The sequence below is a fragment of the Puma concolor genome, chromosome B1 (genome assembly GCF_028749965.1).
Source record: "Puma concolor isolate L17-30 chromosome B1, mPumCon1.1.hap2, whole genome shotgun sequence".
Lineage (NCBI taxonomy): Eukaryota > Metazoa > Chordata > Mammalia > Carnivora > Felidae > Puma > Puma concolor.
In genome coordinates, this window is record NC_141670.1 from 173,284,632 (window position 1) to 173,309,226 (window position 24,595).

A 24,595-nucleotide genomic window follows, 5' to 3' on the forward strand; every position below is an offset into this window, starting at 1 on the left:
TAATAATCACAGAGTCCAGTCGTAATGCCCCATTAACCAAGAGGGTGTTTAAAATACAGATATTTTCCCCTGGTTTCCCAAGTTTTCAGTAATTGGCAAATGGTATGCATTCTGTAACAGGAGTATTTTGAGGGTATTTTTCCCTCTGTAAAATCCCAGAACAGCTTAAAGAATGACAAAGTTAAAAATGTATGTCTACAGTTAATTAATATTTATTGACCACTCCAAATGACATCTGTGGCTTTCTTCATGAATTAGAGAATAATAGTATCACGGAAACCACCTCAGCCCTCACGGTACTTGCTTGCCAGACTCAGTTTGCTTACCAGCAGGGATCCCCTTACCAAGATAAGCGGCGATTACTAAAAGTATTGCATCTAATGGATGGTGTAGAATTTCTTAATATATTTTCCCCACACATTCGGGGGCCTAGCAGTGATTGTGCCCCTTTCTTGCCTAAAGGAAATGTCTTGGTTTATCTCCATATAGCTCCTAGCTAAAGAGTTGCTTTGTCTTTTTTACTCACATAAGAGAAGCTATGGAGGATATTTATTAAGGAAGATCTAACCTAATCCTATTCATTAAATTCACTAAGTCAAGGGTTGAAAATAAAAAGGAGGGAAAGGTTTTTTTTTAAAAGATCAGGTTTTAGTACGTCTGTGCTGTAGAAATTAGAATGGTTCTTTTTTTAAAAAAATGGTATATATCTTAAGTCTTTGAATCTTCGATGGCTTTTAATGATAATGTTGTTAATCATTCTTTTAGGCCTTGAAACCATAATATTAAAACAGATGATACCAAGGAAGTGTATTAACCAGGACAGGAGGAGAATGGAAATGGCTGTCATCACCCAGAAGGCACACCATCTTTTTTTTTTAAGCTTTACAATGATAACTTAAGCATAATTGTACCTGTATATTTTTAGGTGATCTGTGTTGGCCTTCTTCATGCCCAAGGCCACATCATCCTCATTCCTACCTTGAAGTGTCAAGCTGTGGGGTTTCTTTCCTCCCTCCTTCCTCTGTTATGTGGTCCCATCTCCCCCTCTGGGGATTTATTAGACACCCATTTATTATATCCCCACTATGCGCCAGCCACTGTGGTTGGTGCCAAGGATTAGTTATGAATAAGCTTCATGCTCGCTGTCCTCATAGGGTTGTATTAAGTAGAATAGTAAGTAATTATATGAGTCCTTGAGACCCATGAGTCACTTTGTAATATACCTGTCAAGTATTATATGACATTGCTGGCCCTATGGCTTAGCCTGGGTTCCGTCTGTATTGTTAGCCTTTCTGTCACCCTTTGTATCAGTCAGCACTGTCTAGTTTATGCTGCAACCAAAGGGCTCAGTGGCTTAAACAACTCTCATTCTGCTAACTGTCCATGGCAGATTGACTGGAGGCACTGCTTTTTATAGTTGTTGCCCTCATGCTGTGTCTGAGGCTGATGATACAGACACTAACTAGACTAGACTATTGCCAGCCATGGTCTCAAGAAAAAAAGATGCACTGACTCTTAAGGGGTCTGCCTGGAAACAACGTCTTGCTCACATTTCATTGACCAAAGCAAGTTACGTGACCGAGCCTGACTTCAGGGGGTGGGGAAATACACTCCTACCCTAAGAAGGGGACCAGGTATTCACACCACTACAGTGCTCCATAATCTCTTTTATCTCTGTAGTCACGTAGATATTACTGGCACCGAATCTCTTCAACCTTGTGCTGTTACTTAATGTTGTGGGTGTGTATGTCTCCCCAGGAAGATGATAAATCCGGCCAGCTCTGGTGCCTTACACTTCCTTGTGTGTGACTCAACATGATACTCTCCTTATACGAGATGCTTAAGAATGCTTTTGATTGTATGAAGAAGAGAATGAAGGGGGAGTAATCAGGACTCTTTCCATGTTTTAATACAACGCTTTATAGTTTACTGAGGGTCTGTGTACACTACCTCCTTGAATCTTTTCAGAGACTGAAGGACATATCACGATGGCTTTTACAGATCAGGAAAATGAGACGTAGAACTTTCACATGACTTGCTTAGTGTTGCACCCCCAAAAAAGCGATTGAGCTGTGTCTGAAACCGTGAATCCTAAACTCTGGACCAGTGCTTTTTCCTACTCCTTTTAGCCATTAATGCAGACATACCAGCTGTTTCTCGTGTTGAGGATCACACGGGACGGGGGAAGGAAGCTTTAGAAAAAGAGTTGACAGCCCCTGATCAGGATGGGGTATATCTCTTGGTATTTGGATGCCAGCCAGGCTGAGGCACGCACAGCGGCAACTCTCAGCTTGTACCCAGTGGGGCAGTGTATTTGTTTCCTGTGGCTGTCATGACATATTGCCACAAACTTGCTGGCTTGCAACAGAAATGAATTCTCTCACAGCCTGGAGGCCGGAAGTCTAACATTTTCAGTGGGCAAAATCAAGGTGTTAGCAAGACTGTACTCCCTCCGGAGACCCTGGGAAGAATCCGCTCCCAACATCTTCCAGTTTCTGGTTGCTCCTGGCCGTTCTTTGGCTGTGGCCATTCCCCTAGTCCCTGCGTCCTCTTCACATAACGTCCTCTTCTGTGTGTGTGATCTCTCTGCCTCTCCCTCACAGGGACATTTGCTGTTGGATTTAGAGCCCACCCAGACAATCTAGGATAATATCCCCACCTCAAAATCTCCAACTTAATCATATCTGCAAAGATCTTTTTTCCCCTGTAAGGTAGTATTTACAGGTTCCAGGGATTAGGACCTGATACTCTGGGGACCATTTCTCAACCTACCACAGTCAGGTAGGTTGACTCTGCTACCGGAGCTCTCTTCTCCCCTCCTCTGCTCCTCCATTCTCCTTCCTCAGCTCTCCCCTCCTCTGGGTGGTCCAGATGATGATATCTTGGAAAGACCTTTTGAGTTCAGCACACCCCAGCAGATCCTGGATCTGCCTCTTCTTGGCTTTGTGACCCTGGGCAAGTTACTCACTCTGAGCCTTGGTGTCCTCCTGTGTAGAGATGGGGGCTTTAGAACCTACATGCAGCTCGGGTGAGATAGTACAGGAGAGCAGGCCTGCCATGGGCACCTGGCAGAGAACCACCACCCCCACCCCCTCTGTCCCTCACTCGAGCCCCGCCTCCTGTGCACCTACAATGTGGGGCGAAGTGGGCTGGAGGCCGAGAGTGCTGCCCGTTGAGATTCGTAGAGCACTTCCTCCCATTTATTTTTCACAGTGAAGTTAAAAATACACGATGTTTATTAAATAATTAATCATCCTTTCCTAGAAGGGTTATTTCATTTCATGGGTGAGCAGTTTATTGCCAGAGAACTATGTCTTCCTCGGAAATGATGTATAACATGCTTTGGTGTCTACGTTTTTAGACACTAGAATGTTTTCTCTCCCTGCCATTTAAGCTTGAAGGTGGTGTGGTGCATATTCATTTGTACTTTGTTCGTTTTAAGAGACACACAGGTGCATAGTGGAGTGACCTCATATTCCTCCATTTCTAAAGTAGTATCCGGAAGCTGACGTGCCAATGCACGTGAGTTCCAGTAAGTTTTAGCATTTCCTAAGTATTTAGTGATAAATACCACAGGCAATAAGCCTTCACAGCATTAAGCCTATGAAGAAAAATAAGCAGTTGTATAACTGGCAAGGAAACTAATACAGTGGTGTAAGCCAAGAAATATCAAAGCCGTTTTTTTTCCCTCAAAAGCCTTTGTGGTTTCATATACGTTCCTTGTCTACAATCTAAAATTCTGCCCTATTTTGTTTATAAAGCAGTCCCTTCAGACATTTGCCTTATTTTTAGGAAATGTTTATCCTATTACCAGAATAGTAAATAGAGGTTACTCACCATCTTTTTTTTTTTTTTTAAGTTTATTTATTTCTGAGAGAGTGAGGGAGAGAGAATCCCAAGCACGCTTTGCACTGTCAGTGCAGAGCCTGATATGGAGCTCAAACTCAATGAACCGTGAGATGGTAACCTGAGCCAAAACCAAGAGTCAGACGCTTAACCGACTGAGCCACCCAGGCACCCCACGCCATCTTTGACCTAATGACGTTAGAGACCTGAACTGCTAGTGTGAGAGAAGGGCCAGGAGACCAAAACCGGCTTGCTGAGGAGTCTGTCATCCGCTGGTCAACACCTGCCATGGACATGGGGCAGGCGGGCACAGATTGGCCCGAGTCCTCGTGTAACTAACTTTGCAGCAGAATCAAACCTATAAATATGGAGGACAAACTAATGGTTGCCAGAGGAAGCGGGGAGGGTTGAAGGAGAGTGTGAGAGGCCCGCTTTCCATTGTGGAATGAGTAAGTCACGGGGATAAAAGGTAGGGCACAGGGAATATGGTCAGTGGTACTGTACCAGCACTTTGTGGGGACAGATGGCACGTGTGGTGAGCATAACAAAATGTATAAACTTTTTGAATCACTATCCTGTACACCTGAAAGTAATGTAACACCGGGTGTCAACTATATTCAGATTAAAAAAAATAATAAAAAGAAAAACAAAAAACAACCAGTAACCTATATACAGGAAAAGTAAAAACTTGGAGGAAAAGGCTCGAATGGTGGCTATTCTCCATACCTACCATCATCTCCGAAATTTAGTAGTTTACTGATAAATACCTAAATGAGGGAAAAAAGAAAGGAGAGAATTGTTCACCTGGAAAACTGACCATGGCTGCAAAGGGAGAACTTGTTTTGAGGACCTGACTGTGAATCAGAAGGGCTGAATTTGTAGCGGCTCCCGGCACAGAGCGGTATGCAGTGTTCGGAACGAGCAAGAACACCCAGGACGTTTAGTTTGTGGATAAACAGCCTAAATGCAGTGTTTGAATATTAAGTGTTTGAAGCATTTGCCCTAACAACAGACACACAGCACTTGCGACAATGGGGCCTTTTGTTTTTGTTTGCCACACCTCTGGAAGAAATCAAATGGGTTTTCCAGATTTGAACCGCAGCCCTGCCTGCCACTTACTATGTATGTGTTCTTGGGCAAGTTACATCACCCTCTCTGTACCTCAGTTTCCTCATCAGGAACTAACATTGCTTACCTCCCAGGAGTGGGTGGGTTACTCTCGCTGAGAGCTGAGGACGGCGTCTGGCACATCCATAGTGAGTGCAGTTGTCTGGTTGAACCCCTGTTCCATCCTAGCCCTCCCCTGCTGGCCTCTGACCCCCTGCCCCACCCCCCACCAGGCTGTATTTCCAGGCTGTGCCTGGATTTGGCCACTGGGAGGCGCTGAAGGAGTGAAAAGCCAGCAAGGGTTCCTCTCCCCTCTCTGGGCCTCCTGGCTGTTGTCACTTCGTGGCTCCAGCCACCTGTCACCTGTTGGCTTTTCAACTCTTCCATTACTCAAATCACCAATTTTGTGAAACTCCCTGTTTGCACTGTTTATAGCAGTTTTGTTTTCCTGGTTGTGCCCTGACTGATAAGGACTAGGCACCCATCTACCACCATTATTATTGTGATGGCCGTTGGTGCTGCTGTTGTGGTCTCATGGGAAACTGAAACTCAGGAGGTAAAGCGAATCAACCGGAATCCCACAGTTGGCATGTAACAGACCCCAGCATAAAACCTTTTTCATTAAATCTCTCCTTCTCCCAAGGCTTTGGATGGGCTGATATGTTCAACTCTAATTCGTCTGAGTTTTCAGTGTTTTGCCAAGGGACTCACTCCCTTTCTGGATTCCCACCTATTGGAAGATATGTCTACCTGGACATGTGCTGAGGAAACAGCCATCCTAACTGCCATTGACTACTTTGCAGTCACAAACTATCAGGTCGGGACTGACCTCACCTCATATGGTTCTACCACACTGGGGGTGTGGGTGTTAGTTAAAGACCATTGATTACAAGCAACAGAAAACAATTCGAGTGATCTTAAACAAAGGACAATTTGGTTGTCCTTTGAAACCCAGAGTTTGAAGTAATGTCAGGATGTACTCTTCTTGGCTTCATACTTTTCTCTGCTTCATATGGTAAAAAAATAACGATTTCTTTAATAGCCAGTCTTAGAATGTAGTCTCTCAATTCCAAATTCCTGAGGGGAGAGACTCTCACCCGGCATAGACCAGTCACCCACCTTAGTCTAAATTAACTGGCCAGGTTCATTCCATGCAAGATGTCAACAAGGAACCTACTGTTCCACATGGATTTGGGTGGTGTGGTATTTCCCAGAAAGGGGGGCCAACACGGATAAGCGAACAAGTATCCACTGTAGAGCTCATTTCAAGATGTCAAACAGCTTGATCATCATGGGAATAGCAGTGGCCATATTTGTGCCAGATGCAATGCTAATTACATTATATCTGGGGGGTTTTGTTTGTTTTATTTTAATCCTTAGAACAGGCCTTAGAAGACAGGTGTTATTTACCTTTTACAGATGAGGAAAGGCGAAAGGGAAAATTTTGCATTTGTATAATACAAAGCTCCACAAGCCAACCAAAACATTACAGGTCTTTGCTTCTAGTGGGAATTAAAATACATCAACTCAGAAGGGCAACACTGGTTAGCTCATGCTGACCAGAAGTTGTGAGTAGTGGCTAAGTATACCTTTGACAGAGAAAGGCAGTGTGGGTGCAAATCAAAGTCGTTTATTATTTGTATGAGAAATGCATTTTAAAATAAGACATCCTTGGTGGCTAAAAATAATAAAATGGTCCTTTGGTGGTTAAAAGGATCGATTTGGTCCAGCCCCCAGTCTTTGAAAATAAGGAATTTTATTTGAAGTAAGTAATTTAGGTTCTTTGTGAGAAGTTCCTTCAACTTCTAAGATGATTCAGAGTTCAGAATTCTGATTCAGTCTGACTGTGTCAGGAGTGTTTAAATATACATTTTCACTCACTCAATAAGTCATGAATTCATTTAATTGACATTGGTGCACTCAGAAATCGTCCAAGCAGACTTTGAGCTGTAAGCATTTGCTCCTCTCCTTCTGGTTAATCCTCACACATCTTACACATCATGTTTTCCGAAACTTCTAAAAATGGGATTGCTTACCGTTGAAATTGGCCATTGGATTGTTGTGTTCCTAAAGACAAGTTATAAAACTTGCTTAAATGATGTAGTTTTCCCCCTCTTTTTCTCAGAATGTTTTCTACATGAGCAGAGAGTGTGGCATCTACAATCTAGAGGACCGGAGATGCTCCAACTTGAGCCGCGTCAGAATCCGCTGTCGGTGTTCAAAAAGCACGATGGCTGAGTCCCGTCCTCACAGTTTGTGATTCAGGATGTCTGGGGTAGAGCCTGAGAACTTGCATTCCTAACAAATCCCCAAGTGAGGCGAATTTTATCTGCGGGCCATCCTTTGAACACCCCTGCTCTAGACTGAAGACTGTAGAGTTTGCTGAAATTAAGCATGAATGCTTTCATTCTTGCAACTTTATGAGGAATCAGTGGGGATGGCAGAATTGAATAATGAGTCTGTTTAGTCAGAAAGGGCCGCTTCTTACTAAGAGCTCTGTCTGGAATATATGAGCTTCCTTTTGTTGAGCGGGGAAGATAATTCACAGAGGATTTACTAGTATGATCGTGAAGCTTCAAATTTAGAGCCCCTTTGCCTGAGTGGCTCATTCGATTAAGTGTCCGACTTCAGCTCAGGTCATCATCTCACTGTTTGTGGGTTTGAGCCGCGCGTCAGGCTCTGTGCTGACAGCTCAGAGCCTGGAGCCTGCTTCAGATTCTGTGTCTCCCTCTCTCTCTGCCCCTCCCCCACTGGTGCTCTGTCTCACTCTCTCAAAAATAAATAAACGTTAAAAGAAATTTAAAAAAATTAGGGCCCCTTTTAGGGTTTAGCAATGAGTTCACCTGGTTTTTGTAAAATTTGCAAAAGGAAGGTACTTTTGTATTCCTTTTCATAAAGAGCCCCAGAAATTATCTGATCTCTAGCTTCCCTGAAACCCGAATCAACTGTCTGATCATTAACTAGTATAGTCAACTCATGTGTATGAAAGGGATACAGTTTGTAAGAAAGAGAAGCCTTTCAGCAGTCTGTAAGTGCCAGAAATTAGGATAAAAGAAAGACATCATCTCAGGACATGAGCCTCACGTGTGAACTTTGTGTGGCACTGAATTTAATTGAATGAGCTCAGTGGGGCATTAAGGCAGATGAAAATCCGAGCTGATCTTAGCTGGCTCACTAAATGATCAGCTTGCTGTGTGTGCTGTGTGTGTTGTTTATTTTCTACGTATTTTATTTATTTATTTATTTATCTATCTATTTATGTATTTTGTGACCAGAGCTGATTTGGAGAATGAGTTGCACTCAAGTTCTGGTCTCGCCTCTTATAAACTCACTCTCTGAACCTCTTTACCTGTGAAAAGGAAATGGTAGTAATTGCCAACTTATTACAGCTCATGGGATAATGAAATGATAGATATGAACAGACATTTGTTGATGTTTGAAGATACAAAACTGTTCTTATGTGAAGACATAAAATGCTATGCAAATTAGTAGTTATACAAGTCTACACAAATAGTACACTAATGGTTCATATTAATTGAATGACCAAAAGGCCATTCTGCTAGATCAAGGGTCAGCAAATTTTTCTATAAAAGGAAAGACTGTAAATATTTTAGGGTTTGTGGGTCATTCTGTCTCTGTCTTGACTACTCAACTCTGCCACCGTTAGATAAAAGCAGCCATAGACAAGACAGAAATGAATCACTGTGGCTGTGTTCCAGTAAAGCTTTATTTATGAAAACAAGAGTTGCTATGCTGGATAGTATATCAAAATTCCTCTGAAATGCCATTGTCCTGCACAATTAGGAACTTCCTGCTGAACATGAAGATAAAACAGATACTAGCAATTATAAATAATGTTTTAATTTAAACTCCAGCACCAAAGGATCTAAAAGCTGGCAAATTTCATCTGCTTTACTTTCCATAGTTCCTGACATGGCTGACATCTCTTTGGGGGATGAGGGCACATAAATAGAAGAGGGAAGGCAAAGTGTGGAAAAGGAGTGGTTCAAGGTTAAGTACAGTTAGTTAAGCGTCCAACTTCAGCTCAGATCATGGTCTCGTAGTTCACGATCTCACTGCTCTTAGCAGTGAGCCTGCTTTGGATCCTCTGTTCCCCTTTCTCTGCCCCTGCCCCACTTTTGTGCTTTCTCTTTCTCTCAAAAATAAATAAACACTTAAGAAAATTAAAAATTAAACTTACCTATGGGATTCAGCCTCAACCGCAAACTCTAAGAACGGAGTTTTGTGACCACCAAGAAATTAAGTGGCTCTATTTTATAATCTCCTTTTTTTTTTTTTTTTTTTTTTTTTAGAGAGAGAGAGAAAGCGTACAAGTGAGCGAGGGGCAGAGAGGGAGGGAGAGAGAGAGAGAGGCTCACCTTCCGGAAACATGACACGAGCTCACCGGGATGCAGGACTGGAACTCCCGAACCATGAGATCATGACCTGAGCCGAGTCACATGCTTAACCGACTGAGCCACACGGGCACCCCTCTCCTAGTTACTTTTTTTTTTTTTAATTTTTTAAACGTTTATTTATTTTTGAGACAGAGAGCATGAATGGGGGAGGGTCAGAGAGAGGGAGACACAGAATCTGAAACAGGCTCCAGGCTCTGAGCTGTCAGCACAGAGCCCGACACGGGGCTCGAACTCACGGACCGCGAGATCATCACCTGAGCCGAAGTCGGACGCTTAACCAACTGAGCCACCCAGGCGCCCCACCTAATTACTTTTTAAAGATCACTGGTATGATCTGTGACCATTGGGTCTGTGAACATTGCAAAACTGAAGTAAGTTTTAGTCAGGGGACCCACCAAAAAGACAGTTTGCCTATTCATCTCAAAAGGGAAGACAAGGGTCGCCTGGGTGGCTCAGTTGGTTAAGCATCTGACTCGTTTTTGGCTCAGGTCATGATCTCACGATTCTTGAGGTCAAGCCCCATATCCAGCTCCTCACTGACAGCACAGAGCCTGCTTGGGATTCTGGCTCTCTCCCTCTCTCTTAGCCTCTCCCCTACTTTCTCTCTCTCTCAAAATAAATAAACTTTTAAAAAAGGGGAAGTTAATCGTGAGCCATGAATAACGTTTCTGTAAGCATTCACGTGTAGGTTTTTGGGTGAACATAAGTTTCCACTTCTTCCGGGTAAACACCCAGGAGTGGGACTGCTGGGTTGTGTGGGAATGGGGTGTTTAGCTTCTGGAAAAACTGCCAATGCACTCTGTGAAGTAACTCCCCCTTTGCTTTCCCGGCGACAGTGGACGAGCCCCGTGTGCTCAGCGTCCTCGGCAGCACTTTGTGTTGCCCGGTTTCCGTGGGGTTTTGTCGCTGTTACGTCAGCACTCTAAAATGTGTGACATGGTAACCCGTTGTGCTCTGAACCTGCATTTCCCTAATGAATAAGGACGTTGAGCATCTTTCCTGTGCTTACGAAAACCATGTATCTTCTTTGGTGAGGTATCTGTTTAAATGTTTTTGTGCCTTTAAAAAATGGGGTGGATTTTCTTATTATTGGTTTTATTTATAATTGCCCCAAACTGGAAACAACGTAAATATCCACCACTGGTAGATGGATAAACACACCATGGTACATCCATGCAATGAAATTTCTCAGCAGTAAAAAGGAACGAAGCGCTGATACACGCTCAACAATTACGCTAAGTAAGAGAAGCAAAATTCCGGAGCTACATATAGTTTGGTTCCATGGATGACATTTGAGCAAAGGCAAAACTATAGGGACAGAAACCAGACCAGTGGTAGACCAGAGTTGATTGCCCCTGCCTCCACTTTCCCAACCGTAGGTTTAATATGAGTTTAGGCTTTAGTTTCTCTTTTCTTTTCTTTTCTTTTCTTTTCTTTTCTTTTCTTTTCTTTTCTTTTCTTTTCTTTTCTTTTCTTTTTTCTCTTTCTTTTATTTTGAAAGAGAGAGTACATGTGTGCAAGTGGGGAATGGGCAGAGGGAGAGAGTGAATCTTAAGCAGGCTACAGTCAGCGCAGAGCCCCATCTGGGGCTCCTTCTCGTTGAAACTCGATCACGTCAGAGCTCGATGGTGAGATCATGACTTGAGTCGAAATCAGGAGTAGGAGACTTAACCATCTGAGCCGTGCCCCTGAGCTTGAGTTTCTAATACAGAAACACAAACGTGATTTTTCTCTAATTTTAACTGTGGAAATTGCCAGACAGCAGGCATTTTCCTTGACCCTCATTTTCATTCCTGAGTAGACCTGGAGACAGCCTGGCCCTCTTCATCCTCATGCATTCAGGGCCCCTGTACCTCCCTGCAGTCTGCCTTCCAAGGGGTTGCATAGGGAGATGATGAAGCCAGATGCACTTTGAGAATTGAGTGCTGAGCTGATTCTCACAGGATTCTGAATCATAAAGGGTAACGATTGATGTTCACCTCCCACCCCCTAGCAGATGGGAACAAGAGAACTATTGGGTGAAGTGGGGGGAGGAAGGATAAGTCAATTTCTCTATAGTACAGTGAATGCCAGGGAAATGCCCACTGTCTTTGGTCTAGTGGGAGGTTCTGTCTGCTGAATATTGCATTCAGAAAACGAGCTATGCTCCCTGATTAGGGCTTGGAAATGTCTTCCACTTACAAAGATTTTTGTTGTACACATCTATTATAAATAGCCCTTGCATGTTATAGGGCAGAGCATGAAGAATTCAGGTCATCGGACAGGAGAATTGGGTTTTTGTTTTGTTTTGTTTTTTTCAAAATCTTCATTACAAGATGCTGTGGTCAAACCTGGAGGATTTTTAGAATAAACGTCGCATCTGTATGTGAGTGCAAGGAAAACTTCTGCTGTATCTGGTGTTTTGTGGGTGGAGGAGGTTTTCTTTTAAAAATTCACGTTATGGATTCCTCTAAGGGCAACTGTCAGGTTCACAGTCCTTTAAAATAAGTTGGGAAAGATTACTCTTGGTGCACAACTCCCTGGCTTTTATTGTTTGAGTTCATTGTGGATCTGAGTTTACATTCCTTTTTGCTGTTTATTTATCCTTGTGGCCATTGTTGGGCTCATTTGCGTCTGGTTTCTTGCCACTCACAATAGAGTCTCTGGACTAGAGCATCAGCATCACCTGGGAACTTTTAAAAAGAAATTTTTTAATGTTTGTTTATTTTTGAAAGAGAGAGAAACAGAGTGCAAGCAGGAGAAGGAGCAGAGAAAGAGGGAGACACAGAATCCAAAGTGGGCTCTAGGCTCTGAGCTGTCAGCACAGAGCCGGATGTGGGGCTCGAACCCATGAACAGTGAGATCATGACCTGAGCCAAAGTCAGATGCTTAGCCGACTGAGCCACCCAGGTGCCCCTCACCTGGGAGCTTTTAAGAAATGCAGGTCCCACCCCAAACCTACTGAATCAGTGTTGGCATTTTAACAAATCCCCAGAGGATGCATTTGCACATTGAAGCCTGAAAGGCACTGATTGAGGTCGAGGTCCGGCACAAACATCCCACCGGCTTGATTGATAACCTTGTTGGGATTGTGTGTGACCCCCGGAAGTGTACTGTTGGTGCATTTTCCTGATGTCCGTGCAAGTGTGAGTGTGGGTGCATGCCATTTACTACAGTGAAATTAATTTAGTAAGTGTTCTCTGCTGAGATGGGCACCAAAGATACCAAAACCAAATAAGGCGTGGTTGAGTTTCCAGGAGCTCAGAGTCTAGTTGGGGGACACAGAAAAAGCCACAACATCACATTGTCCATTGTCTTTATCTGTGTTGTTTGACCTCCTTCCTCCACACAATTCCAGTCCCCTTCTCTGGAAACAATTTCTCAGTGCATGTAGTCCACTGGCCACCTGCCTCTGAGTCCTTCAGGGACATATATGAGAAGAGCATGAGTCACCCCAGACCTACTGAATCATACTCTTGGGGTGAGCCCTGACATCTTCATTTTAATGATTAGTATGCATGGTATAATTTGAGAACCACTGACCTGGGTGCTGCTTTGATATCCTTTGTAATTATGCAATGTGGTAACAAAGGAATGTTTATTTATTTTAGAGAGAGAGAGAGAGAGAGAGAGTGCGTGAGTGACCAGGGGAGGGGCAGAGAGAGAGAGGGAGACAGAGAATCCTAAGCAGGCTCTGCACTGTCAGCACAGAGCCCATCTCGAGATCATGGCTTGAGCTGAAATCAAGAGTCAGACGCTTAACCGACTGAACCACCCAAGGAATGTTTAAATACGACTTTGAATATTTAAGGAATCATTTGGAGTTTTCCTTATACTAAATTCAGGGAGAGTTGCTAGTGGCCTCCAAGTTCAAAGCTGCTTTTATCTTGGGTGAGACAATGTAAAGATCTTTGCGGACAGTACTCAAGGATTGTTTGAATTCATATTTATATATTTTCTAGCAGCATATTTTCTAGTAGCAAATGAAAGTGCTTTGTTTTATAATGAGTTAACAGTGTGAACATTGTTATGACAATCCTGTGACTTTCTTGTTTAATGTTTATACTCATCTAATCAAACAAATTGAAATTGGATTATGGCCGTTGCACATTATAGCAGTTATTATCCAGTTTAAATGCAGGTCTGAAGGAAATAAAATTGATTTTTCTATGCTACTTGGGGACATCATAGATTATTAGTGTGCTGGTTGAATTTTCAATTAGGTTAGTATGGAGGAGAGAAAGATTAGTAGTTGTTTTTTTTTTATTTTTTTAATGTATTATGTAAATAAACTGTAATATTTCATTCTAATTAGGGAGTCAGATGACTTTTAAAGGTTTGGCGATCTGCTTCCATACTTTTATTTAAAGCACGTCAGGTTTTTAAAGTGGATAATAATTTCGAGGAACACTTTTATTTTTAAAAAGCAAATAATGGAGTTGTACGCCATGATAACACTCAGTTACTGCAGTAACAGCTACCTTACTTTTCAGGGAATGAACTGCAAAACGTATCAGAATTTCGTAGATGGCTGAACCTTTTTATAAACTAAACCCTTTTTTAAAAATTCCCTTCATTCTGTAAATACCTTTTGTGTACCTGCTCTGTGTAAGCACCACGCCTGACACTAGGGATTCAGAATTGATCTAACACAAGTCCTTCACAGAAACAAATGTTTCAGTACCACTGACTGCTAGGAAAGCAGAGCAATGGGCCACAGAAACACAAAGGCAAGAATGATGAGCCCTGGGGAGTAGGAAAAGGCTTCATGAAAGACCTGAATTTTGATCTGGACCTTGACTCAGGAGTAAGAGTTGACAAAATGAAAATTTATTCTTTAAATTGTAAAGGCATTACATGTTCATTACATGCTCATTTTAGAAGGGATGCCTGAGTGGCTCGGTTGGTTAAGCGTCCCACTCTTGATTTTGGCTCAGGTCATGATTGCATGGTTTGTGAGATTGAGCCCCACATCAGGCTCTGCACTGACAGTGCGGAGCCTGCTTGGGATTCTCTCTCTGCATCTCTGTGCCCCCCCTCCCTGACTTCTCTCTCTCTCTCTCAAAATAAATAATAAACTTTAAAACAAAAAAATCCCTATAGGAAAAAATTAATTGATTAAATTTGATCATTATGAACTGTATTAAGTACTAACTGTGTATCAGGAAATGTGCTTGATGCTGAAAATACAATGGGGAACAGTCCTCAAGACCAGTCTTAGGTTCACTAACTAGAAAGACTTACAAACTATTACACTCACAGTTGTGGTTTGTTACACCTAAAAGATACAGATTAAAATCAGCCAAGGAAAGGGGTGCCTGGGTGGCTCAGTCGGTTAAGCATCCAACTTCGGTTCAGGTCACGATCTCACGGTTTGTGAGTTCGAGCCCCGTGTCGGGCTCTGTGCTGACAGCTCAAACCCTGGAGCTCCTTCAGATTCTGTTTCCCTCTCTCTCTCTGCCCCTTCCCTGCTGGTGCTCTGTCTCTCTCTCTCTCTCTCTCTCTCTCTCTCTCTCTCTCTCTCTCTCTCTCAAAAATAAACATTAAAAAAAAATTTTTTTTTAAATCAGCCAAAGAAAGGGTTGCATAGGGCGGAGTTCAGGAAATTTCCAGAGAGCCTCGGTTGTCCTCTCTCTGTGGGGTCATGGACAGTATAGCTTTTCCAGCATCAGTGTGTGATAGTATGCACAAAGTATTGCTGACCAGGGAAGTTCATCTGAGCCTTGGTGTCCAGAATTTTTATTGAGGCTCCATCACATAGGCATGGTTGATGACCCATGTGGTTGACCTCAGACTCTAGCCCCTCCAGAAGTGGAATTGATGCCGAGTAACCCAAAGCCCCTGCCCCAGACCACATTGTTAGACTATCTAGTGTGACCCAAGACCTGCAGGCAGACAAAAACACTAGTAATAGGCATGACATGCCATGGTCTAAGAGCTTACCTCCAGAAGCTGAGGGAAAAGGCCAGACCTCTGTTGGGTCAAGGTTGAATTCTTTACTACACAGAAACAAAACCAGACACTACAGTAAGTGTATAGGACTCACCATAAAGTGAGGGAGAAGAGGACTGTAAAGAAAATATCTGGGACGCTGGGGAATGGAGAGGGTAGGGGTATGAACTGGCAGTTAGGAAGATTTTCCCAAGGAAGTGGACTGAGATATGAAGGACGAAAGGGATTAGCCAGATGAGCGGTGCAGTGAAGAGCATTCCAGAGGAGGGAACAGATGGTGCAAAGCCTCTGAGGTGGGAAGTAGCTGGGAATGTTTCGGAAACTGGAACATGAGGCTGGGGCAGAGAGAAGAAGGAGGGAATGTGATTGCAGCATCGGTTGTAGAGAGAATAAGGACCAGATCGCAGGAGGCCTCAGTGACCCTTGAAATGATTATGGACTATATCTCTCCAGTCAATGGGAAGCCATTGGAGGGTTGTACAGTCTGAGCATGGATGCTCAGGTTTGTGATTTGTTTGTTTGTTTAAAGGGACACACGTGTGGCAGCTGTGAGAGTAGCCCGTCGGGGGTGAGAGTGGAACCAGGGAGACCGTTGGAAGACTGTTCTAACCATCTAGATGAGAGACGGTGGTGGCTGGAAATAGGGTGGAGGCAATGGGGTTGGAGGGAGGGTAATGAGTTTGAGAGGACAGTGGCCAGTAGAGTTGGCAGGACTTGTCAAGCACGACTTCTCTGCCAGGGGACGCTCGGCTGTCATACTGTGTTGTTACCTACGGGCATCTGGCAGCTCTTTTGCTTCTCACTTGTTGTTTCCACCCTCCTATAGGCAAGTAACCAAACTCCCTAGAATTATGCGTAAGGAAAGAAGGGCAGCCTCGAAGGGGTGACAGGTGGGATTCTGTGAAATCAGCTCGTATCTCCAGATTTGGTGATGCCTGTTCTGACTGCTGAACCCCAAGCCCAAGACTCACCCCCACTTCCAGTGGAGGCTGTGTTCCACACAGTTGTGGTTGCCGGAGCAGCTCATTGTAAACAGCATTTCTAAATAGCTGAGGAATTATTGGTCATAGATTCAGATATGCCATGTGTTAAAACATGTCCTCCTTGAAAAACAACTGATAAGCAGAAAAGCCTACAATAGAATTGTCAGCACAGAGCCCAGCATTTAGGAAGAGCTTAATAAATGTTGAACAAATGAGTAGATGTTTAATCTGCTTTTAAAACACGGACACTAAAAGAATTACCAGTATACCTGTGGTGTGTTTTACTAAACCCAGACAAGTCTCCTAGTTACACACTCCCTTGATTTTCTTGTGTGTGTTTTGTGGATTATATTCCTTTCCCTGTTAAAAAAAAAAAAAATGTATGGTACTTTGAATATAACAGAAAACATGGCTGATGTCCCCTATTTCATTTGGTTAAATTGTCCAATCAAACATCTTGCCCAGAATCAATTAGAAGAAGTACTTTGAGTACACACGGAATATAGACAGTAAGAGATCTTGGATTTTCCTTTCAAACTGTGTTTTAGTCAATGACTGGCCAGCATTCATTTAAAATGCTGTCACTTAGCCAACTGGACACTTTCCTGCTTCTGTGTATGGGGGAGCGGATTCTCAACTAGAGATGGTAGCGTTGGGATGCCAGTGTCATCTTGGAGCAGTAAACAAAAAGTGCCATAAGAGATGCCGGGATTGGAGAGGTGTGTAGGGGTGAATGACTTGCTGTTAAGTGTTTCCTGTAAATTGCCAGGGAATCTGAAAAATACCTTTAAGCTCAGTTCAGCACTCGCTGCCTCATTTATCAAGCTACAGTTTGGACCTGCTTTGTCTTGACATTGAAAAGGCTTTCTGGCTGTGGCTTGCGGTGCTCCCTCCCTTCCCACTCCTGCCTCCTGCTCCCCTACGCCCCCACTCCCCGCGGCAGGGTTCAGGCAGGGTCTGTTAGGAACCAGAAAGCCAAGCCCAGGACGTCAACTTTGTAAAGCGGTTCAGCGAGATCAGAATGAACTTGCCAAGTCCCGAGTGTCCAAAATGGGAAATGTTCGTCCTAGAACGGGTGGGCTCGTTGGGGATGAAGGTATTTACCTACCCGCAGCCCCCCCCCCCCCAACTTGCTTGCCTCGGGCCTGGTGTCCGGCAGCTGGAAGCCCCTACGGGGGACACCTGCTGGGCACACCTGGCGGGGGGTGGGGGGGAGGGAGGGGCGGCTCCTCCCCAGCAGCCAATGGGCGGCCGCGGCGGGCGGCGGCGGGCGGAGAGCGCGGGCAGGCCCGGCGCTGGGAGGCGCGGACGCTGGGAGGCGCGGAAGGCACTGGCTTCAACTTAAGACGGAAGGAGCGCGCCGCTGCTGGTTCGAGCGGCCACGGCCGGCTGGCTGGTGTGGTCACCGCTGTCCTCGTCCCAGCGCCGGGGCCGCGCGGGAGGCCAAGGTGAGAAACGTGGGGAAGGGGCGGCGGGCCTTTGTCTGCAGGTGCGTGCAGAGGTAACGAGCGGGGTCCGATCCCGAGCTGGCTCGCGGGGACAGCGAGGCGGGCCCAGGGGACCCGCGGGACAAAGGCTGCACCCTCCCTTCGCCAGAGTCGGCGCTTAGCGAAGTGCCTGGTCGTGGGCAGCTGGAGGGCTAAGGGGGAGGCTTTCTGCCTCGCTGGAGAGAAGGGTGAAGAATGTGTGAATTGGAGGCGTGGGGTGGGATGCGGGAAGCTTTTGATCCCAATTGACGACCGCAGCAGTAGCCGTTTGGAGGCTCTGCTCTGGGCATTTCTCTTGTGGCCAGTGTTAGGATTGAGTAAATGAGTGTGTTCATTTCACATGCCCTCTGGTGAATCCACATGTATGTCTTCTTGTCTATTAGGAGAATCTTGATAATCCAATTTTGGGATTAAAAGCAATATTCTTTGGTGTAAAAAGACTGCATTTACAAACAATTTTAGTTATATGGTTTAGAATATCTATCTGTGTGACTTCCGTGTGACAAAATGTTTCAAATTCCCAAAATGCAGAAAATCACCTTGCTCTTGGCATTGAAAAAGGAGTTTTTTGTGTGTTTTTTTTTTTTATATATAAAGAAAAACATGATGTAAATAGTGCATACAGATTTGATCGCATTCTCAGGGAATCTGTGCCTTCTCTCTCTCCATTATCTGTTTTCCTGTACCAGTATTGTAACCAGGCACATCTATTGATTCCCTAATTAATGTGTGGTTGTGAATCTTCATTACTGCCTTGGGTGGGAGAAGGCGGAGGAGCAGACGATCCCATTAGTCTTTTTTTTTTTTTTTTTTCTTTTTATAACTGCAGCTGCAGCCTGGCTTGACTTGAATCCTGAGTGGTGGGTTATGCCCGCTTTCCTTGTATTGTGTTTTTTGGGTTCCTTAGACCATTGGGCAGTTTCTTCTCCATCCTCACTCTGACACAAAAGCAGTTTGCAAGTTTTCTCCCTAAAGTTCAGATCTTTGCCACTGCCTTTTAGTTGGTACTGCTTTGTGATAGGAGTTATTTGGTGTCCTGACGCCTTTCCCAGGGACTGAGAAGCATAACATATTATGAAGAAAGCAGCTTTAAATCCCTATTTGAAAATTTTGTCCGTAATTTGGGTTTGTTTTTTTTTTAATGTTTCTTTATTTTTGAGAGATAGTGAACAGGGGACAGCAGAGAGAGAGGGAGAGAGAGAATCCCAAGCAGGCTCCACACTGTCAGTGCAGAGCCTGATGTGGGGCTCAATCTCACAAACCGTGAGATCATGACCTGAGCTGAAATCAAGAGTCAGATGCTTAACTGAGCCACGCAGGTGCCCCTTGTCCATAATTTTGTAAAAGTTGTTGGTGGCTGTGTTGTCCAAAATGAAGTGTAAATAAGAAGCCTGATGGGGGAAGACTTTCCACAAAGCATCAGCCCTTATTGTCGAAGAAGGTACCATCGTTCTTGGCTCAGCATGAAGGCACAGGCTATGTGCTGGGTGGGTCAGGAACCCTACCTCTCTGACACCTGCTGCATTGAGTTCCTCTATCATTCTAGTGGGTCCTAGCTTTTGAGCAATGGGGCTTATTTATTTAATAAGTATTGACTGAACACCTGGTATATGCTGGGCCTCGGCCCTAGTGATTAAAATGGGAACTGCCCAAGTACCTCCTTGCGTTCTTAGAGCTCACATAATATTGTCACAGGATCCATTTTAGATCCTTTGAACTGGAGCACACCTAAGAAGTAGTATGGGTGACCTTGAGGTGAGTCAAGAGGATGTTGCTGCTGGCTGCTGCCTTGGAGGCCAGCTGAGCCCAGGGCTGTAGGTGTTCACAAGTAGGGCCAAGGTCATCTCCATGCCAAGAGTGTAGGTATTAATCAGACCGTGGGTCATCGTGCACTGGAGTCGGTCTTCTGGGACTGCAAGGAGGGCCAGAAGCTGAGTTCTGAAAGAGTTTGAACAGGGGTGTTGTTAATTTGGATGTGGTCCTTCCAGTGTGTTTCAAAAACTATCAGTCATGCAATCTCCTGGTCTCACCTCAACAGCTTTCATCTTTAACAACCCCCTCAGGGAAATGAACTTCATTCTATACCACTGACTGAGCAAAGCTTTCCATCTGTCCACAGTCTCCCAAGTGTGAAGAGATGACTCCTAGATTTAAGGACCTAGAACACGGTTTGAAAACCCCTACTTACTCTCTCTATACTTTTCATGGTTTTGTTTTGTTTTGTTTTGTTTTGTTTTGTTTTGTTTTGTTTTGTTTTGTTGGAGTATATTGATGACCTGTAACTTCTTACTCATCTGGGTTTCCAGAGTTTTCCACAAATCCCTCGGGTTACACGAAAATACATTAAATAGTAGTGTAACTCGTTCTTTTCTAAGCACCTATTTTAAACACAGAATATAATATTTTTGAGAAATTCTTAGACCTTTGGTTTCCTCTGGTCCTGGCATAGGATGTTCTTCACAAGTAATTGAAATGTTGAATGGGCAGATGAATTAGTATAGATGAAAAGACTTCATTTTCTATTTTGAGGGTTTAACTTTGGTTATCACATGTACTTGATATTTATAATCTGTACATTGACTTGCTGTTCAGCAGATATAGAACATCTGTGTGGCAGGCATCTTGTGAGGTACATGATGGAATGAGACAGACAAGATCCAAAGAAGCAGGAGGATAAGCCAGAAGAACAATTTAGGAAACAAGATAATATAGATTATAAGTGCCAGGAAGATGGTCAGGGGCACAGAGAATGCAGCTGAGTAGTTCAGTGGGGAAAAGAACCACCAAGAAGCAGTCCATCCTAGGAGGTGATATTTGAGCTGAATGTGAAGGCTGAGTAGAAGCCAGGCATGTGGGGAGCAAGTAGGAAGCTTGGAGGAAGAGAAGTGCTCAGCACGTTCCAGAATCAGAGAGGAGGCCAGCATGGTTGGAGCCAGAAGCAAGGAGGCCAGTGGTATGTGCTGGGGTGGAAGAGGTTTGTGGGGACACGATTTTATGAGGCTTTTTGGCTGTGATTGAAGGTTTGAGTTTGATTCCCTCTCTCTGCCCTTCTCTCTCTGTCCCTCACATGCACGACGTGCGCGTGCACTCTCGAAAGAAAGAAAGAAAGAGAAAGAAAGGATCAAAGTAAGAAAAAAAGACAGGTTTAAGTTTTAATTCATACGGAATTAACTCTACCTTTGCTCCAGTTTTGTAAGAAACCATTGATAATTGCACTTGAAGTTCTTTATTTCACATGGGACATTCTTCAGAGTCCAGACACCTGGATATTTTGTCCCAAACAAAAGTTGTTCCATATGTATCTTGAATCAGAAGGAGTAACTTTGTGGGAAAATAACTGAGCATACTGTGAGGCTAGAAAAGCCATCTCCTTGTCACCTGTAAAATATAGAAATGAAGTATTTGGTTTCTAATGGGATTATTTTGCACCTCCCCCCCTTCAAATTTATGAACTTGAAAGCTTATGGTGTCTTTGTCAGTTAACTTTGGTGTTTTTTTTTTTGTTTTTTTTTTTAATTTTTTTTTTTCAACGTTTATTTATTTTGGGGACAGAGAGAGACAGAGCATGAACGGGGGAGGGGCAGGGAGAGAGGGAGACACAGAATCGGAAACAGGCTCCAGGCTCTGAGCCATCAGCCCAGAGCCCGACGCGGGGCTCGAACTCACAGACCGTGAGATCGTGACCTGGCTGAAGTCGGACGCTTAACCGACTGCGCCACCCAGGCGCCCCAGTTAACTTTGGTTTTGAAATCAACTTTGGTTCGGTTTTGCAAAAAAATAACTGATGTGGAAAATATTCCCTCTACAGTCAGAATTTTAGGCTTGTGGAGGGGCAGAAATGATTGGGGCTACCAGCCCTTCTGACCTGGGTGCCCGGCCTAGTTACCCTGGAACACGTAAGCTTGTCTGGGGATGAATAAATTATGACAGTTGAAATAATTATGATGGAAAGCAGCTGCAGAGAGAGCAGCTGACAGTCGGGGCTGATTTGGCCTGATTCTGTCACGTCAAAGCATGCATCTGTTTGGCAGGTTACATGAAAATGCTGTTTGCAAGAGGTCTGGTGTGATTTCCATCCCCCTACCACTGCCCCCCCCCCCAAAAAAAAAACCATTCATAGCCTGCACGTGACCTTTTTGAAATGAAATGGTTGAGGCAGAGCTCCATATTGACTCTGATTCGCATGTTGGATGTACATGTAAGATTTCAGTTGAGCAAAAGTGTTTTTGGTTCTGAAGAAGCTACAGATTGGAAACACTCTTATTTCCGCATGTGGGTAGAATAGTTTCTAGCTGGCCTTGGAGTTTGGTCACCCGCAACAAGGATTGCTGCAGCATCTCAGGCTGCTGGACAGGTTTAGTGCGTGCTCAGGTTAATGCTCTGCTCTTACCATCTTGCACTTCTTAATCTCTTCACGCGGAGCCTCCCATTTTCATTTTGCACTGGGCTTCACAAATCATTTAGCTGGTCCTAATCTCGGTGTTGGGCTACATTGTATGTTACAACCCCTGGATCAGGTTGTCATCTAAGCAGGGTTGGACGCTTTTTCTGGAAAAGGCCTGATGCTGAATATTTGGGGCTCTGTGGGTAAATTCAGCCACTCGAGTTCTGTTATCATAGCGCAAGAACAGCCGTAGACAAGGGGAAACGAGTGGGTGTGGCTGTGTTCCACTGACTCTTTATAAGAACAGACGGGAGGCGGATGGTCTCTGATCCTGGGGCCATAGTTTTCCACCCCTGATTTAAAGGACCAGAGTGGAACCCACAGTGACAGCTGAAATAGGGACCTTGTCCTTCAGAAGTTAGAAAGTTCAGTCGCTTTTGGCCAGCTTTGAGGTATTCTGAAAACCAGCCTCCAAACAGAATTCCTGGAGAAGGTCAGGCTGTTTGGGGTGCTTCTGTGACAAACCATTATTCAAACATCCCAAGCCCACACTTCAGCTTCTTCAAGGTGGTACGGTTATTGCATTTGTCAAATATGAACAAATATGGACAATAAAAGAAAGGTAAACTCAGACAGTGAAAATAGAATGCTACGGTGATGAGATTGCGGTTTTTGGGTTTTTACAGATTTCTTATATTCGACAGAGAAGAAAAAAGAGTCTGGAACAAGGAGACTAGCCGCATATAAAAAGTAACCTTATTGAATGGGAAAGATGGGTATTCTTTCAAATTGTGTCAAAAAGTTAACTCCTGCCAAGATAGCCTTGTCAGGAATGTTTTGTGATGCTTCGTGGTCCAGCTCCTCATGTGTCCTCTGCCTTAGTGTATATGGAAATGTGTTGTCTGGAGTCTTTTCCCTAAGTGATAAGCAAAGGTTTATTTCTTTTAGAGTACAGATGTAAAGAAAATTATCCGAGGAGCTGATAAGTCTTGATAGAAATCAATATACAATGGAAATTTATATATTGATTTCTTCAGGAGCAGAGAAGCCATTTTTCATTTAGACAAACGTTCTGAAGGAGGAATCTAGTTAGGGGCTCTGGAAGTATTATTGTGGTTTCTGCTGGCGATGATCAAAGTATAGATTTGTTTCACTTTCAAATAGAGTCACAAGAGATTGATAATCTTTCCACAACTTTCCTCCATGCTCATTCCTATGAGATATATGTTTCATTAACATTGTGGTTTCAGATAACATGAAAACGGAATATGAACTAAAGTCATTTTTAAAGTACCATCTGTGATGATCAGAACAGGGGAAAAAGAAATTCAGCCAACTCTGTGTTATTCACAGGATCATTGCCTTAGGTTCTTACGGACGTGATCAGGAGTTAGGAGGCGGGGGGTTCTTTGTTCACCCTGTTTAGTTATTCATTCATTCTATTCATTCATTCAGAATCATTTACTGATTACGTGGCACAATGTGCCAGGCAGTGGTGAGTGAACACAGTAGGAAAGTTCCTGCTCACACAGATTTTACTTTTTTGTGGGGTGGAAGGAGGAACAATGACCAAGCAGGGTAGTGTTAGATGGCTGCAGGTGTTGGCAATGACTGGGTGGCCTGGAAGGATTTTTTGGAAGTGGTGACAATAAGAAGGAGCCTTCCCGTGGGAGACCTGTGGACATAAGTCATCCAGGGCAGAAGGTCAAGGCGTGTGTATGAGAGAACAGAAGGATCAGAGTGTGGCTGGAGCCCAGCGGGTGGGTGAGGCAGGGGGTTTGGGAGGGGATCATAAGCAGGGCAGCAACAGGATAATCGGCTGCTGTGCAAAGGATGAAACCCTCAGCCTTTGCCTGGGAACATCATTTAAACCAAATAGAGCACACTTACTTTTTGTCACCAGGTCCAGCAGTGGTGTAACCAAAAATCCAATAGGATAGAGATAGGAGCGGAGAGCTGAGACCACCTGTCTTCATCGAGGGCTGGGGTCCTGAGGAGAGCCCCTTAGCTGGGAGGGAGGAAGGCTCGGGTGCCTGGTGCCCTAGAACCACACAACAAAGGAGGAGAGACCTGGGAGGCAGACCCTCAGGTCCCATTTGTAGATGTACCACTCTTTAGTGATGGGGGTTTGAAAGTGAAAGTCCTGGAATCTTGGTTCTCCCACACAGAGTTAACCGTGTAGCCTGGTGATAACGTGTGCCAAGCACAGAGCCTGGGTGGGCAGCACATTCAATAAAATGGGAGCTGCTGTTGTGATTTCGTTATTAGTCAGTCATCGTAGCGTTGATGTCTGTTTTTGTTGAGGTATCACTGAGTTTACAGAATATCAAGAGTACTTGTATCTGGATGGAAGTTTCCAAAAATCAAATGATCAAATGTCTTGGCTCTTTGTGTTAGCTATGCTAGCACTCCTGTGTGCGCAAAGAAAGGAGGATTGGC

General features: G+C 44.1%; 1 protein-coding gene across 11 annotated transcripts in view; it reads left to right on the plus strand.

The window, feature by feature from the left end:
* The window catches only part of APBB2 (amyloid beta precursor protein binding family B member 2), a 384,721-nt gene that overhangs the window by 330,905 nt on the left and 29,221 nt on the right, over positions 1-24,595 (plus strand). The window contains exon 1 of one of the 11 annotated variants that reach the window (XM_086705188.1): positions 17,580-17,733. The exons of the other annotated variants lie outside the window; for them this stretch is intronic. The gene's annotated coding sequence lies outside the window, so the exon portion shown is untranslated. Of the gene's footprint in view, positions 1-17,579; positions 17,734-24,595 lie in introns of those variants that run through there. 11 annotated transcript variants of the gene reach the window in all.